This window comes from Fundulus heteroclitus, chromosome 11 (assembly GCF_011125445.2).
Source record: "Fundulus heteroclitus isolate FHET01 chromosome 11, MU-UCD_Fhet_4.1, whole genome shotgun sequence".
NCBI classification, from domain to species: domain Eukaryota; kingdom Metazoa; phylum Chordata; class Actinopteri; order Cyprinodontiformes; family Fundulidae; genus Fundulus; species Fundulus heteroclitus.
Genome location: NC_046371.1, coordinates 4877838 through 4896004, shown reverse-complemented (window position 1 = coordinate 4896004; position 18167 = coordinate 4877838). Strand labels below are relative to the sequence as shown.

The 18167-nt window shown below is 38.2% G+C and overlaps 1 protein-coding gene across 2 annotated transcripts in view; it reads left to right on the top strand.

Annotated features, from left to right (window-relative positions):
* doc2b (double C2-like domains, beta) overlaps positions 1 to 18167 on the top strand; it is a 228646-nt gene that overhangs the window by 55349 nt on the left and 155130 nt on the right. The window lies entirely within an intron of this gene.

Genomic DNA, 18167 nt, shown 5'->3' with positions numbered 1-18167 from the left:
GATATTTTTATTTCAGAGAGGAATAAGTGAACACTTTTCAGTTTTGTTAGATTTTCTAATCCACACAAAGTCAAAATTATACATATGAGCTCAAAATAAATTAAAAACAACATTTTTATCGATTGTCTTGCCGTGAAATTCACAACAGAAGTTGGTAACAACCCAAGAAATGCACTCATACAAAGAAAGTCTAGAAAAGAAGTTATGGATAAATCAAGAGATCAATTACTAAACACACTTACAGAGGTGTATGAAATACTCTGGAGAGCAGTGTAAAGGTCTTTTTAAATGTATTTTGTTGTTGGTAATGACAACTTCAAGACGTCTCCTGGGTGTAGAAACTCGTCACAGACGTCCACTCATGAAATCTACCCACTCAGGTGGGATTTTATCCCGTTCCTCCACACCCTGGACGGGTTGCCCCTCCATCACAGGATGCAGCTTAATTTAATTCTGCTTTACTCATTTCAACACCAGTTTACTTCTGGTTGCACCCACAACCATTGCAAAGTCGCTCAAGACATCTTGCTTAAAGCAAAACTTGATGCGTTGAGTATATTTGAGATGTTGTCTTCAAGTTTTCTTATAGATTATAAGAAAACAAAACCAATACATATTTGCATTAATCCGTACAGGTGGACAGTAATCAAATCTCATAAAAATTGGGTGGAAAACTTAGATTTCCAGACATGATTTTAGTTGTAAGTACAGTATCTCTTTGGTGAATAGTAGACTTAGACTTAGACAACTTTATTGTCTAAGTCTGTATTTCATTGCATACAGCTTTACGACAATGTAATGAGATTGCAATTGAAATAAGATAACATTACAATATAAAGTGCAGCAGTGACAAGAATGTAACAATGCAGGAAAAAAAACAGCTTTTAAAAAAGTATGCAGAAGAATGTTTAACAATGTTTGTAGTGCAAAATAATAATGGTGCAAAAATGCAGTAAACGTTCAGATGTGTGCTTTTAAAATTTAAATGGGTTATAAAAGTTCAGCAATGTTGGCAGTACAAAATAATAATAAGTAAGAAATGGCCATAAAGTTCAGATTGTGCTTGTGTGATGCAGAGTCCAGTTTAGAGTTCAACAGTCTGATGGCAGCGGGGGAAAAGCTGCTGCAGAACCTGGTGGACCTAGTATGGTGCGCTTGTAGGTTTTATATGATAAACCTTTTCTAAAACAGTATAATTTCTCCTTCCTTGCTGGGAGCAAATGAAAATGTTTTTGAACTTTAAAATCACACGTTAGCTGGTATCTCTTTTACGTTTTGCAGTTTCATCTTAAACATGTGTGATATGCTGATGGAGCTGCTGGTTGGTGTCTGCCTCGGGCCTGAGTGCACCCAGGGAGGTGCGGCCTCTGCTCATTACCCCCGTATTACATCTCTTCAAGTCCAAACCAGCCAGAGGCAGAGATCTACTGACATCATACATGCTGTTTCACATCCTACACATTTGCTTCAGCTGATCAAATCGTTTACACCAGTCCACTTAAAGAACTCCTCTCTTTGTGTTGTTTCTGAAAGAAATTTCAACGTTTGCCGTATTTTCTGGACTATAAGGCGCACTTTAAATCCTTAAATCTTCTCAAAAATTTATGGTGCGTCTTATACATATATGATTACCCTTGTGCTTACCGACAAACCATATTTTTTGGACCATAAGGCGCATTAACCCTGCCCTGTTTCTAACATAAGGCCAAAATAAACTTTATATTTAATTAACTTACTAGATTTATTGTTGTTAGCTCGTACTCCAGGCTGCCTTACCTGAATGCACTTCTAGTTTAGACATTACAGTCAGGCAGTCTGGTAGACAGCTCAGGGGTCCTCAGGTAGAGACACAGTGTACCGTAATGCTCCTAATATCCACTGAGTGAAGCGGCTTCGTTTCTAACCAAAGTCATGTTTACACATTTTAACAGATTTTTGAGCGCATTGTACCACATAAAATTAGTCAGTAAGCACAACAGTGATCATAGATAAGGCGCACCATACATTTCTGAGAAAATTAAGGATTAAGTGCACCTTATAGTCCGAAATTTACGGTAAATGTAAGTCGGTTGGCCGACAAATTAGGCCAATAACAGCCCTTTCTTTATATATATATATATATATATATATATATATATATATATATATATATATATATATATATATATATATATATATATATATATATATAAAATATGACATTTACCGATAACCAGGAAGGCATGTCGGTGAGCAGTTCAGTGCGTCTCTGTGGCTCAGTAGACGGTGACGTGTGAAGGATGCTACGCTGCACTCCTGTTCTGGCCTCAGAGGACTTTCGGCGGAGCTTCAGTCTCTGTGTGGGTTCTGGATTAATAGCAAACCTCCAATCAGCTGCAGCTTAGTGAGCAGTGAGTAACCTCAATGTTATCATCCGTACCGGGGAATCTCTCTCCCTCGGAGGTTGTATGTGAGCCGGAGCAGATCTGCATGCATGATGCACCAATCGCATGTTTGACTTTGGTCAAATAGCACACAGGTGGTTCGTGCCTAAAGAGATATTGAACGTTCAAACCATCAAAAACATATTGACCGAATGAAATGCAGATAACTGGGATGGATAATCACCTATTGGTCGCCTCAGTTGTTAAATATTGCTCTTGTGCAGTGATAGAAAAACTCAAATTGGTCATCCATGCTGGTTTGCATGTAGGGCTGTCCTGGTTACCTGTTACCTGTGTCAGGGTGTATTAGGATTTTAGAAAGTTAAAGTATTAAAGCCACTAATATTTTTCATCATACCTGGTGGTTCAAAGATTAAACAACTAGCCACAAATCAACTTTTTTTTTTTTTTTGTCTTTTAGTGCAATTTACATGCCCTGGTGATTATTTTGACAATTTACTGCACATTTATTGTGTGGCGCCCTCTTCATGTTGAACCAGTGTACTGCATTTTAAGTTTGAATCAGTATTTGTGTTGGCTCAAAAGATATTGTGAAAAACTGATGTCAGTAGCTCTTAGCTATAAAAGCGGCTTCGTTCCTTCATTGCAAGTTGGAATAGTGAGCTTGACGATCCTTCTACAGATTTTCAGGTAAGCGGTTTGTTAGCTCAGTATTCAGTTAGTATGTTTAGCATTTATTTACTTTGTTCCAGCAGACCACCACATGTTCCCTGGTCCGCCGGGCACCGTCTTCTTAGTCAGGCTCTGGTACGGCAGGTTAGTCGTTCTTTAAAGGCACGCCAGAGAAAGTGTTTCTTCAACTTCAAAAAGTAACACAATGCTAGCTCTCCCTCTGTTTTGCTGCTCCCTGCCTGTCAGCTGACTGAAAGAAGGCATCTACACCTTCCCTCGCTTTAAAGAAGAATAAATCAATTTGGAAAAGTATCTGTTGACAGCAAAACACCATCGTTAAGGACGTTGAAAAGATTGAAGCACCGCCCGTCACTGTTTTAAATCGACAGTTAACGAGCTACGATTGGCCCGTCTGTGAAGCAGCAGGTTGGCTACCAGAGCAGATAATCCAACTAATTAACCAGCCAATGTCAGCTGCTCGCTCAACACAAGCAGAGTTCATATTACTAAATTTAGCGAGTGTTGATTAGAAGTTTTTAGAAGTCCATTTATTAACAATGAGGGAAATTATTATAACGTTAATAATAAATATTTTAGATTATATTTTGCACCAATAGAAACAACTTTGTTGTTTTTGGGTTACCTTTCTGATGGCATTGCAGCTACAGGCATCTTTTTAACCTTTTAATTCCAGTTTAGCAGGAGTATTAGCTTGTTTTTATTAATAGGTGTTTTATTTTAAATTTTTTTATTGTTTTAATTGCTTATTGTAATGTTTTTCACAGCAATTTGGTCACTTTGGGGTTGTAAAGCGCTCTATAAATAAGGCTATATTGAATAATTGATTTTTTTCAGGTTGTTTTGCGGGAATTTCGCTAACCAAAAATGCACAGAGCTCCTACAAGTGTAGTTTATTGTTTGTTTTAAATGTTTAAAATACGTTCTTTTGGAAGGTGGGTTGTTCAGGTCAGCCGGTGCGGCGTTTGTTTTCCTCCCGTGTTGTCAGAGATTGCATCTCCTGCAGGACGGTGCCGGACCGCTGCTGATTCAATAAGATGTAGCGCTGATGGCTCCTTCTTCCCTGTGTGAGCCGTCTCCGTTCGCCCGCTTCCACAAATGTCAAAACTGCACAGAGAAGAGAAGAGAAGCAGGATAAATGTAATTAGAGAATTAGAGTTTTTTTTTTCTTCCTTTGTGGCTGTTTCTCATTTGCTCTGTTGTTCACAGTCTAAATCCCTCTTTGATTTCTCACTTTCTGGGAGATGAATTGTGTTATTAATTGGAATTGAAATGCTGAACATTTTAATGAGGCCCTGCATACATTGTCTTGCTTGTGCTCAATTTTCATGAGCCAGAGCACTTTTTGCATCCAGCCCAAGGGGTCATTTTCAATTAATCCCAAGGCTCTGTGTAATTGGCTCCTAAATTCAGACTTTTTAGAATAAGAAAATCCATTATTTATTTGCTTTTCTCACATACTGTTCGCTTGGAGGCTTTCTTTCACCCACTTCCTCCCAATAAAAAGCCTCCCATGGCTTTATTTATTAAAAGTGGGCTGAAAGGCATTAATAATCATGAGTCATGTCCCTATCCACCCCCCCCCCCCCCCCCCCCTCCTAGGCTGTGGCCACCAGCGGACGGATTAAGCCTTATGTGCAACAGGGACTCAAACAATGATCCAACATTTACTTTTAATGTGACTTTCATCCTCAACAAGTCAACTGAAAAACAAATTAGTTAAGAAATACAAGTTAAAACTTCAAATTGCAAAAGTATGCACACCCCTACACTAAGACTTTATTGAAGAAACCTTGTTTTGCACACGCCTGGCAACAGTTATAGTGAGTCAGACGAACCAGGAATAAAGTTCTGCTGTCGTGGTTGAACCTTGTTGCCATTCGCTCAGTTACCTTTAGTTACAGCAACAGTTTGCAGACAGACAACAAAGGCTTCAAATGATCTTATTGTACAAATGCATCAATTAGCAGACGAGCATAAAGAAAATCTTCTGCTCACGGCGTAGTAAAATTATTTGAGATGATTTGGGAGAATTTAGGACAACAGAGAGGTTAGAGAAACTGGTGGTTTGTCCAAAATGATTGAAAAGACAAAAATAGGAACTGGTCAGGAAGCTGACGGCAGCGATGAAGGAGCTGAGGAGTTTCAGCTCAGTGGAAGTTTTGTTCTGCATGTGGCAACAAACATGTAGAACAGGGGTGCCAAACTCATTTTGGTTTAGGGGCCGCATTCAGCTTAATCTGATCTCAAGAGGGCCACACGAGTAAACTCATTGCAATATTAAATAGAACTAATAAATGTGGACTTGTTGTTGATTTTTAAAATTAAATTAATTTCACTTTTACACAATAAATTATTAATAACCTCAGCGTTTTTAAGAAAAGTATGTGCAATTTCAACAATACTTTTACTCAGTTAAACATTTACTGCAGTGCATTATGCATAAGAACTGATCACAGTGATTGTACAATGTTGAAAAACATTTATTCACATTTTTTAGAACTTAAAAACACTGTCCTGCATGACAAATTACATCAAACAGATAAAAATTAAGAAATGATTTAAATTTTTCCACACCTGAAGCTTAGTCTGCTAATTAAAACACAGCGCCCCTCATGGACAATATAGGAACTGCAGATTTTTAATTAAATGAAGTACATGTTTTTTTTCAATAATTGTTTTATCATTCTCTTCCTTTTATCTCCTCTTTCTTTCACCTTTTCTTTTTCTTCTTGTTCTTCCTTTCCTCTCCTACTTTCCCATTGTAGTGTCCATATCATTTGAGATATTCCCTGCATGAATCATAATAAAACTATTCACATTCATAAATCAAGCGGAGCACTATGGCAAAAGCAGTACTGCTCCACGTGTGAAAGTCAAATCTGATGAGCTCTTTTTGGCATTAAGACAACAATTCTTATTGCCACATTGCCAGACAGGACACTGAAAAAAAAAATTTCTTTTTTTTTTCTTCTTTTGTTTTTTAATAATGATAATGCATTTAGCCACCGGGCCGGACTAAATTGTTCGGCTGGCCGGATCCGGCCCGCAGGCCGTATGTTTGACACCCCTGATGTAGAACAAAGGCGTAGGGTTGTAAAACAGAAGCTTTCCGTCGACGAGAGCATGCAGACCCAGCCCTATAAAACCTTGAGGAAAAATTTATTATTGTCTGATGGAACCAAACCTAAACTTTGGGCCACAATCTAACACCTTTTTTTGGCCCAAAAATAAAACTGAACGTTAAGAACCGATAGGCAGAAGGGTGGCCGGTCTCAGCTTTAGCGCTGTTACCTGGGCGGAGCTCAAAGTGGAGCCACTGCTTCTCCGCATCGAAAGGAGCCAGGTAAGGTGGTTTGGTGACTGATTTGGAGCCACGTCCCACTGGGAAGGAAGACCAAGAACTCGCTGGAGGGACTATAAATCCCCTCTGGCCTGGGAACGCCTTGGGGTCCCTCAGAATGAGCTTTATGTGGTTAGAGCGATGCCGGGGTTTCTCTCCTGGACCTGATCCCAGATAAGCGGAAGACGTCATGGTGGCAGCTTCATGATCTGGAGTTACTCTACTTCTCTACTTACAGATGTGAAAGGATCAGTTTATTTTGTATCTTATTCTGTATCTTTGAATAATTCATATTTTAGGATTGATTATATTGAGGCAGCGAATAATTTGAAAACCTGCTATATACCATCTTTAGTATCACTGTTACTAGTGTAGAAAATGTATTTAAAATAAACAAACACTTAGGCTGGCGGGACCCGCCAGGACTATAATGCCACTAATAACAACAATGATCAGGAAGGTCGGGTCAGAGACCTTAAGTTGTTGCTTAAAGGCTGGGGTGTCAAACTCATTTCTATTTTGGGCCACTTTGGCATCATTAAGTCATTAAAAGGGGCGGTTGCACGTGTATAAACAATATTTTTGATATCATTTCAGTTCACATAGAGGTTTGAAAAAATGCACAGTAATATAAGAATAGATCCCTTAGGCCCAGGTTGTACATTTTATATGCAAAAAAAGTTGATATTGGGGTGAGTTAAACTTTAAATTCATCATTCTGCATCACTTTTTCTCTTTTTGGACATTTCTGGGTTGTTTTAATGTGTGGAAAACTGACATCTAGTGGCAGGATACTGTTACTACACATTTTAAAAAAAAGTCAACATTCGCTACAGGAGGTTTTACAGTTTTAACCACTTTATACAATGTAAAAGGATATATGCCTCTATTTTATGACATGATACGCCTTTTTTTTGGCTCTGGAGGGCCGGATAAATTACCTTGATGGGCCAGATTCGGCCCGCAGACCTTGAGTTTGACACATGTGCTTTCAGGATTTTGTTAATATATAAATACAAACAATTAAGCTTTGAATGTTAGTGATGACGCTTGTTCCAGTGAAACTATGAAAAAAGTTACTCTAGTTGTAGCTTTAGAAATCTGGACGAAATTACTTTAGATCAGAAACCCCCGAGTATTTAGTTTATTTCTTATTATGAATAGAAACAGTTAGGTTCTGTGATTTTAAAGCTTTCTGAATGCCTGTTAATGTATGAAAGAAGTCTAGTCAAGGATTTACTTAGCTTATTCCTTTGTTCATGTAATGTTTTTCTGTTCATGTTCAGCACTTTGAATCTTGTTACTGAAAAGTGTTTTACAAATAAACTTGCCTTGTAGATGAAACCCTGATGGTGGTAATGTTAAGGTCTGGACCGTAATGGCTTCCCGTAATTAATGGAACCATGAAATATACTCTACATTAAAGTCCTGAAGGAAAACTTCTGACAATCAGTTTGTGAGTTAAACTCAAGCCCACTTGGGTTATGAAGAAAGACAATAAATGAAACCACACCAGCATGCAAACCTTTAGAATGGCTGAAAAAACAACAACTAAATTATAGATTTGGAGTGGTCTAGTCAAAGTCTTGCCTGAAACCTAAACCCAATCAGACTTTCTTACTCAACAAAACCACCCATGTGAGTGGAAGAGTGGGCCAAAATTCCTCCACATTGCTTTAAAAGATCTTATTTCAGGTTAAACGCTTGATGACCATCGTCACCAGCACCGATCCAACCATTGCACCCTTAAATGAAATCACTATTTGACAGCTACATTTTGAATTACTTTAGGTTGTCTTTGCTTGGTATCAACATTTATTTGAGAAGCTGAATTGTTTAAATGTGACAAAATATTAAAAACAGCAGAAAACATGTTGGAGTGTAAATACCTTCTATTGGCTCGGCACATAGAAACGCTGTAAAATACTCTTGATTTAGAGCAGGGGTGTCAAACTCATTTTGGTTGAGGGGACGCATTCAGCTTAATCTGATCTCAAGAGGGCCACACGAGTAAACTCATTGCAAGATTAAATAGAACTAATAAATGTGGACTTGTTGTTGCTTTTTATATTAGGTTAATTTCACTTTTACACAATATATTATGAATAACCTCAGCGTTTTTAAGAAAAGTATGTGCAATTTCAACAATACTTTTACTCAGTAAAACATTTATTTTTGCATTATGCATAAGAACTGATCACAGTGATTATACAATGTTGAAAAACATTTATTCACATTTTTTGGAACTTAAACCCACTGTCCTGCATGACAAAATACATCAAACAGATAAAAATTAAGAAATGATTTGAATTTTTCCACACCTGAAGCTTAATCTGCTAATTAGAACACAGCGCCCCTCGTGGACAATATAGGAACTGCATATTTTCAATTAAACAAAGTACATGTTTTTTTCAATAATTGTTTTATCATTCTCTTCCTTTTATCTTGTCCACTTGTGAAAGTCAAATCTGATGAGCTCTTTGTGGCATCTTATTGCCACATTGCCAGACAGGACACTGGGGTGGGAGGAAAAAAAAAAAAATTTTTTTTTTTTTTTTTTATAATGATAATTAATGCATTTAGCCACAGGGCCGGACTAAATTGTTCGGCGGGCCGGATTCGGCCCGCGGGCCGTATGTTTGACACCCCTGATTTAGAGTGTTTTGGGCATTTTTGCAGGTTTTATAGGTGAAGAAGTTAATTGAATTAAGTGAATTTTCATTATTTTAATGGGAATACTCAGGTTTCACTGTACTTCACTGCACGCTACCTCTTTATAAGCAGTCCACACGAATCCACCTGAATTAACTACAGTGTTTCACCACCTCTACATGACCAAACACTCGTACAAAATATAACTTAAGACGAATGCCATTACACTGTTGCTATTAGTGGTAAGACGCGTGAGGAAAATAATAGATTGCAGTGGGTGTATCTCTAGTGAAAATCTGTTAAAGCCCCGCTGAAGCACTCAGCAGGCATTTTCCTGCTGGCTTGTACAACACAGTATCTGACCACACACTCCTGCTGGCAAACATAATGTAATCCGTCTGTCTCCTCCTCTAAACACACTCAGTGCTCGCAAATCCTTTCCCCCCTTCAATTTAATCAGGAAAAAAACTGCATCGACAAGCTTTGCGTTACATTATTTGTTTTTAAAATCACTCCTTAACACGAGAAACAGGCAGCATTAACACACCGTTTTTCCCCTTTTCCTGAGCCCATAGTTAGGAATTACCGTGGATAGTTATCATTAAAGTCAACTCCGCTGGTTGGTATAGCAACAGGCTCACAAGGTGCTTTAAAATAAATTCAGTTCTTAGTCATCCTCTTTTGGTGCAAGATGAGGCCTCTCTTTTTTCATTATTTTTTTATAAAACTCTCCTCATTAGATGTTGTGCTACCCCTCAGTAAAAAAAAAAAAAAAAAAAAAAACATGAGTGAAAAGCACATCTGGACACTAGTGTTGTTTTTTCCTCCTGGTTACAAGATCGGAGATCCTTCTCCAGAGCTGTTGGCGGCGAGCCGCGTGCGTCACCCATCTCTCTCGCGGCTCAATGTGTGACTGAAGGAGATGTGCTTCAATTAAATCAAATGAAAATGAATTGTGGGAAATAAGCTTTATAATAAGTTAGTTTCAACGGAGATTTACAGTTGGGACCTGAAATGTAATTTCAGAGGGCTGCAGTCAGGCTCGGAGTTAATCTTATTTGTTTCTCTGTAATTGTCACTGAGGACCTCACAGCTATGATGTTTGTATCTAATAATTCTCAATGTTGAGTTTGTAAAGTCACTATGGAAAGTATTTTATTCACATCTATAATAGAGTTAGAGATTATGCCTGTGTTTTCAGATTCACTCTAAACCTCAGCAGCCCCTGGAAAAAGCGGAGAGTTGATTTAAAATTGTCTAGATGGGTTATAAACTCTTAATTTTAGGAGCATGAGCCCTGTTGGCTTTTCTATTATACTTATAAAAAATTTAAGGAGTAATTTAAAAGTAATCCTAAGCAATGCGAGAGGGAACAGAAATGTGAAACATGTTGTCCCCAGTGGTCCAAAGAAAAATTACCCTCACCACCGCGCCCCAGCTCCAGTATCAAAGTACTAAAAATGAATCTAGTAAATAAAGAGTGAATGCACCAGAAAACGTATGGAAAAATTTGATAGTTGGATTAATGCCTCACACTGGTGAAGATTCTCAGTCATCCAGGTCATGATCAGGGTTCAGTCTTAGGCCCATTGCTTTTTTCGCTTTATCTGCTCCCTTTGGGTTCAGTAATCAGGAAGTATTGACTCTTTCTTCATTGTTACACTGATGACATATATATATATATGCCACTTAAAAAAGGAAGCCCTTTGAATCAAACCGCTTATCTTCCACTGTCACTTCATGCATGCTCAGTATGAGGGATTGCTGCAAAGCCATCAACAATGCAGACGACTGTCCACTGTGGCTCTACGCTCTTTCAGGAGGAGTGAATGCTGCTTGGAGAGACTTGATGCAACCTGCTGGGTTTCCTTAGAGAGGAAACTTTCTCACCAATCGGTATAATATTATTTAATTTGACTTTGGAAAGAGCCTTGAGATGACATGTTTCATGAATTGGCGGTTTATAGTTAAAATTGAATTGAATTATTTTGAGTATCGAAGACATTAATGCCTGGATGGCCTTAAACTTCTTAAACTTCAACGATAACACAAGTCATGGTGTTTGGGCCAACCGGCTCCTGTGGACCTCCCCTTTTGATTTGGTTTCATTGATGTCATATTTAAAATGGTCAGTGATTTTAAATTCTTACAATTTTAGACAACTCGCAAAGGTAAAGCCCATTCTTTCAAAATAACACTTTGAAACATCCGTTCCTGCCTTTATTACATCCCAACTTGACTACTGAAATGGTCTTTACCTTGGAGTCAGCCAGTCCTCCCTGAAACATCTCCAGCTGGACCAAAATGCTGCCGCCAGCCTTCTAACGAGTAGCTAAGACGGGGTGCAACAACCCCACCTCCACTGGCTGCCTGTGCAATTTAGAGTCCATTTTAAGATCTTTTCATTGGTATTTAAAAGTTTACATGGTCTTGCCCCGTCTCATCTCTCTGAGCTGCCCCAGGCCTGCTGATCGGCTGCTCCTGGAGGCGGCGAGGTGTAAACAGAAGCTCCCAGGGTAAAAAAAACAAACGCATATTTATCCGTCGGCTTTCAGCCCATGAGCAGACTTTGTGTTTTTATTGTTTTATTGAGTCTATTTTGTTTTTAAACTGTTTGTTCTAATTGTTCTTCTTTTGTGTTTTATTTGTTTTTTAACATGTGCAGCACTTTGTTGCAGCCGTGGTTGTTTTACAGTACTACATGAATAGATTAAGTAATAGTGCCATGTCATCTGCTGATGTTGCTCTGCTGTGTTTTATCAAGTCCAATGTCAGCTCAGAATCATTAGAGCAGATCCTGCATCACTGGACCTAATAGACAAATTTGCAGAAAAGAGCACAAAATATCATCAAAGACAGTAACCATCCGGGCTCCACACTTTTCAGACACAAGCAATCAGCATGCAGTCTGAGATGCAGCAGAGCAGACAGTCTTATCCCACACACAACACACAACTAAAATAGCTTGTTTCCTGCCACAGTCACACTGATGGCCAGAACAAATACAAACAATAACTGCCTTATTTCTAAGCACAACATGCTATTACAAATCAACCTTTCCTGTAGATTATCAGTCAGTTTCAATAACAGCAAGCAGTGTAACAATAGCCACATGCAAATAAAACTTTAACTGCTACCGTTTAGGACTGATAAAATTCCTCGAGGCAAATTATTTGCCTTGAAGCTTCGTTAAATTCTGTTTAGCCATTCAGCGCACCGTGTTGCAGCCGGTGGTTATTTGTGTTGCACAACGCTCTCACTTCTGCTAATGATCGTCTATACTGCTGAAACCTGGATGCATAGTGTGGTTATCAGCTATGGAGGGAGACGGCGACGGGCAAAAAGAAGCGCAGAGAAAACGACAGAAACTGTCCAAACTTTAAACTTGAGCAAAAAGAAAACTGCGCTATGCATTTACTGCCAAATACTGAATTAGCATCCCATGACAGCATGTCCTCGATGCTGCAGCTTCCCAGCCCCACCCAAGATGCCAGTTCACGTCTAACTCCCATGTTTATTATCAACTCGTGCTACAAAAGTACATCATAAAGATGTATATTACTGATGGAGCCCTTCTGAAAACAACAGATGTCGGCAAATACTTATTTCATACACAAAAGATGCGAGACGAAACTTTGTAGTAAACCAGAAAAGTTGGCTCCCTGTGCTCCGCCACAACTCTGCTTAGGGCTGGACGATATAGAAAAAAAGTATATTGATAAAATAGAAATCATATTAATCGATATTGACAACAAATTCAAATTCAAAACTTAAAATATATTTTAAGTGCAGCCCTGGCCATTGTGTGCTGTTGCTTAATGCCCTATTTGTAGATACAGAACACACAAACACTGAATTCAAATTCAACCCCTTTAATCAACCAACTTTTTAAAAAAGGAAAAAGAACGCTCACTCTCTGAACTCTTTGAAGGGGGCGGAGCTTCCTGGGTCTGTGTTGTGATTGGTTGGTTTAATAACTAATATTAACCTGCATCGCTAGAATGTAAAAGGAAGGAAAAATGTTAAATGGGACGTAATGTGGCGGGTATACTTATTCATTGCTCATAAGAAATTGCTTTTTTTTCCCAGAATTTCCTATAAATTCTTCTTTTTTTAATTTTTTTTTCATTATGTTAATTTAATTTTTCATAATTCTTAAATTTTATGTTTAAAATATCAATATGTCCAAATAATAGAAAAACACAGATGGTTTAGAATTTTGTTTTACTATATGTTACATTTTTAAATGTTTTTTTAAGGACAGTATTTGTGGTTATTGGGATATAATTGACATGCAGTCACAGTCACACAGTTACCTGAAAATGGGTCAGTCTTTTATCATCACTTTTATTGTTACCACATCACCACAATATGTGGTGATAAAATTTAAAGTCCATATCGCCCTTGGGGCTATAAAACATCCACCCTGCTTTATAGTTTATGATCTTTTAACTGTTTTCTCTTAATCACTGAAATTCTGATGTCATCTTAACCTGTTGAGGTTGTTCTGTATGAATGTGAGACCCGTTGACCTTATATGAACCACTGAAGTCTTGACATAGTTTGACCGTTTTCAAGACACTGTGAAGCGGTAAAAAAAAGGGATTTAGCGAAATAGCAAAAGGCTGACAGAGGACACAGACCATGAGTTCAGCTGTCACTCTGTAACACATACTGTTCAAGTGTTGAACAGGAAGGTTCACTGGCTGCTATGTGTCTGGGGGCTGTGATCACAACTCAGCTAAGCCTGTGACTGGAGATGCTCAACAAACTGAAGAAGGATGGCAGTATTTTAGAGCCTTTCCCCGTGGAAACAAGCAAGAATCTGGTCAGCAATTTATAAGAAAGGTAATGGTAATAAAGATTTTCTATACATTTATTGCAAAGGGTATGAATATTTACTAACATGCTAGTAATAAAATCTAAATAAAAACGGCTAAACTATTTCCCCCATATTTGATACGTATTTTACATTGTTTGGTTTTCTTTTGAGAAATCCCTGTCTCATATTGCATCAGAAACAGCCTTCTTCCCTGAATGGAAATTTAACAACTCTTCTTCCGTCAGGAACTGAGACAGAGGACCCAGTATTCAGCCAGACAATGGTGTTTAAGATTTAAGAAGGTTTATTAAAGGACAGGTTGTGGGTTGGAACCAGGATGACATACCGGTAGTAATGATAGACAGGACAAAAAAGAACTTGTGGTCGATAACAGTACGTAGTCAAAAACCAGGTAATCACAAGTGCAGGCTAGTCCAGAGCAGAATCCGAGTGCAGAGTCGGGAAACTGATCCTAGGTCAGTAAACGGGCAGGCTTAATATACAGGGGTCAGGCTGGCTCAGAATATCCAGGGGCAAATCGAGTCAGTATCAACAGGTTAATCAAAAACTAGAATGCTGGATAAGACACACCAAAATGGCTCGTAATAATCCGGCTCCAAACAGAGGAGTGAGTCAGGTATAAATAGAGGGGTGCACAGGTGACCGGAGTGAAAACTAATTACAAATAACAGGTGAGACTGATTAGAGGAAGGGTGGTGGCAAGAGGATGAACGAACTGATTGGTTGGTGATTGTTGACAGACAAATTGATTGGATAATGACTGAACTGGTTGAGTAGTGGCTGGTAACTGAGAGAAGAAGTGAGCTGACTGAATACTGGCTAATGAACTGAGCGGACTGAACCGGTTAAATAAAAAGGAATATAAAACTATACCAAAACAAAATCCAAATCATAACATCTTCGATGCTTTCAACTCAAATACAGCAAATCATTTTATTTTTCTTCCTCTTTCATTCATAATCTATGTAAAATCCAGATTAAGGTATGGTTAAGGGGTACCATACTTCTTCATTACCTGACTGTCTACTCTGGGGATAGCTGCGGAGCATGGCGGCTGATGCAGTCTGAGCGTTTGAACCATATTTCAGACTGACAGAGCACAGACTGAAAGCAAAGTCTCATCAGCTACAGAGAAAACAGGAGGTAAAGGGGCCAATCAAACGCTGAAAGAGACCACTTTTATGATTTAATATTTCCTGGCCATCGTCACACGACAGTATGCCTTCTGGGTACGTCAGATGAAAAGAAAACCCTTTTTATTCTATAAAAGCGTCCTTGCGGCAAAAACACAGCCTGCAAAGCTGCGATCTCTGCTTTAAGGGATGTTTTGAAGTGGTTGGACGTTCAGACTTCAGTATTCACCGGGCTCGTTTCTTTCTCCAGTCAGAAGTCACTGACGCAGATGATGCTCTTTGTTAAGGCTGGGTGGGTGAAAGATGAGAGGACTTCCGTCTTCCCAGTTAATTGGAGTCTTTCGTAAAGCCAAAGCAAAATTTCGCTTTACATCAATGTAAAGTGATAATATCAGAGCATTGGTGTTGCTGAAATTCTAACCAGTCAGACAAACACAAGAGTATTTTTCATTTTGAACTGGGTGACCCTACAGTGTGGTTTTCTATGAAAGAAATGCACTTGAATAACTACATCTTCAATAGACTCATGACTTACTATCCTTGAGAGTTTGACTGTGTGCTGAAAGTGCGTCATTTCTATTTGCAACAGAGTCCTTGGTGAACCCGTGTTTCTAAAGATTTGTCCAATTATCTGAAGCCAAACTTAGATAGGCAAGGGGCAATCAAATAATCATTTTGAAGGACACTTATTCACTTTAATTTTGCCTGAGGATCACACCTGGGTGTTATTACCTTTTCAATGCTGGAGCCCCTCTGAGTCACTTTGACAGTTTGCATCAGTGGCCTTGAGACAGAAAATCGTTTCAGTCGATGGGTTCTTTTCAAAGCATGGGGAGCTGGTTGCTCAGTGTGGAGCAGAAGATGTTGGGCTCTTTCTGTTGATGACTTTATCAAAAAATACTATTTTCTGTATTTACAGCATGCCATTTTACATGATATATGTGCATAAACCCTGTTTAAACATAACTCTAACCCCATCTTCTCACTGCATCCAGAGCTACTTATATAGGTCCATAATTTTTTTTTTTTAAACCAAGGTTATGTATGACCTCATCTTCTTTCATCTTCATCATATTAAGTTAATGTGTGCAATATTAACCCTCAGAGTCCTTCTATCAAGATGTAAGAGGTGGTACAGGACAAGTTCCAGTAGCTCTGATTTTCTAACGTAGCAGTCAGAGAGTCATTGTCATGTTTGTGGTTGTAAAGGACCCAAATCCAGTGTTGCTGTAGCAAAAGTAGAGTTTGAAGTAATTAAAAAAAAGCAAACTTACAGGAGCAACAGTTTATGAAGCACAGGTGGAGAATCAGACATGGTAAAGGAGGAATTCAGCAGAGAACAATGAGAAATCAGGAGCTTAAATATTCAGGGAACATGACAGAGAAAAGCAGATGAGCTGACCAGAGGAAATGCGGAGAAGCTGTCTGTGGCGGCTGGAAAGCAGGGAAGCTGAGGGAGAGAAACTAATTAACACAAAGGGAGACAGAAACTATCAACCAAGGGAAAAAGAGATCTAAAATAAATCCAGTACCGCAAGAGGTCAAAACACAAGAACGAACTAAGAAACTAAACACAAAATAACTAATATGACAAGACCTTAAAGGGCAAACATTAAATATGGCAAGACCTTTTCGAACATAAACAATTTGGAAAGCATAAACACAAAAGAAAACCAAAACCCAACCACATGAAGAATGTGAAACATTCTCGCTGTCCTGTCTCGCTTTATTACATACGGGCTTTGAATTTATCATTACGGTTTATGCTACTAATTGGTCAGCGATGTAAATTGGCAATTATCCGTTGATTGACTCTGGCCAACAATCATAAAATTAAATCCTGGAAAATCAGAATTTTTTTTGTTCGATAAATTAATAAATCGAATTGCAAAGCTTTATTTTTACTGTGAACATATTGACAATCAGTATGATCATTGATTTTTTTTTTTTAGATTAGAAAATACTGGAAGTATCTGCACCTCATCCATCATTTTCAGCTCTACTGTAGGAAATAGTATCAGCATGAAATAACTGATCCCTTCGACTGACAGGTATGATTAATTAATCTGATTGGATGAAGAATGACACAAAAAGTGTTGATTAAAATATGATCTTTTACTCTTTAGAATTTATCTCAACCTCATATTTCCTGTTTTCGTTTAGCTTCAACTTGATATTCAGTTAATATTTTCCTCATTTCTGTTGTAATCTGTACATCCCCGGCCCTTTCCCTTGTACATCGCATAGTTGTTGGTTCCTGTTATACCTTAGTTGTCATCATAGCAGCCCTCGTTACTGTTCCGATTCTTGGAGGATCTACTGCCATTTGTACATGGGCACAAAATAATTTCATCCAATTGGTTAATTAATTAATTTATTTTTTTGGGGGAGGGTGCATGTTGTCCAGTTTTTTTTACACAATGCTCACTAAATTTTTGTGAGACATTTGAAAATAAACTGAGCCTGTTTTTATATCAGATTGATGATTGATTGCAGAACAGAAGAGAGAGAGAGCAAAAAGTATCAAAGAACGGGAGAGATGACCAGGTGACAGGCCTATAAATTATCCATGTTAACATTTTTACTTTTAGTCCGCTCTTGTCTAATTTCTTATGGCTGGATTTGTTTCATCATGTTATAGTTTTTACCAACCAAATTGCACCATGTAAAGAAATGGGCCTGGAAAATTAAGTCATCTTGGTATGTGGTAGAATACAGTCTACATATTTTGTACAGAATGAGGAAAAAAAGATGACAAACGTAAGCCTTTTATTAATTGTCGAGCTGACATGAAACAGAAAAGATTTGCAGTAGATACTAAGCAAACAGGAAAGTTAAGTAAATCACAGTACATTTAAAATATATGTATGCAGGATTACAATATATTTCTAATACAGGAATGTTTAAGTAGTCTGAATCCTTTTACAAACGGAAATTATTTAATAAATAAATTTATTAAATAAATGGTAGACCCAAAGTTGCTCCTTGCTCACCACAGGGGTATTTTGCTCTTCACAACCACTATTGAGCATTTGTCTCATGGACAAACCTTACAGACACAAGCTCACTCTCACAAACACCTACAGGTGGATCCAGATGCTTACAGACTCACTTCTATACAG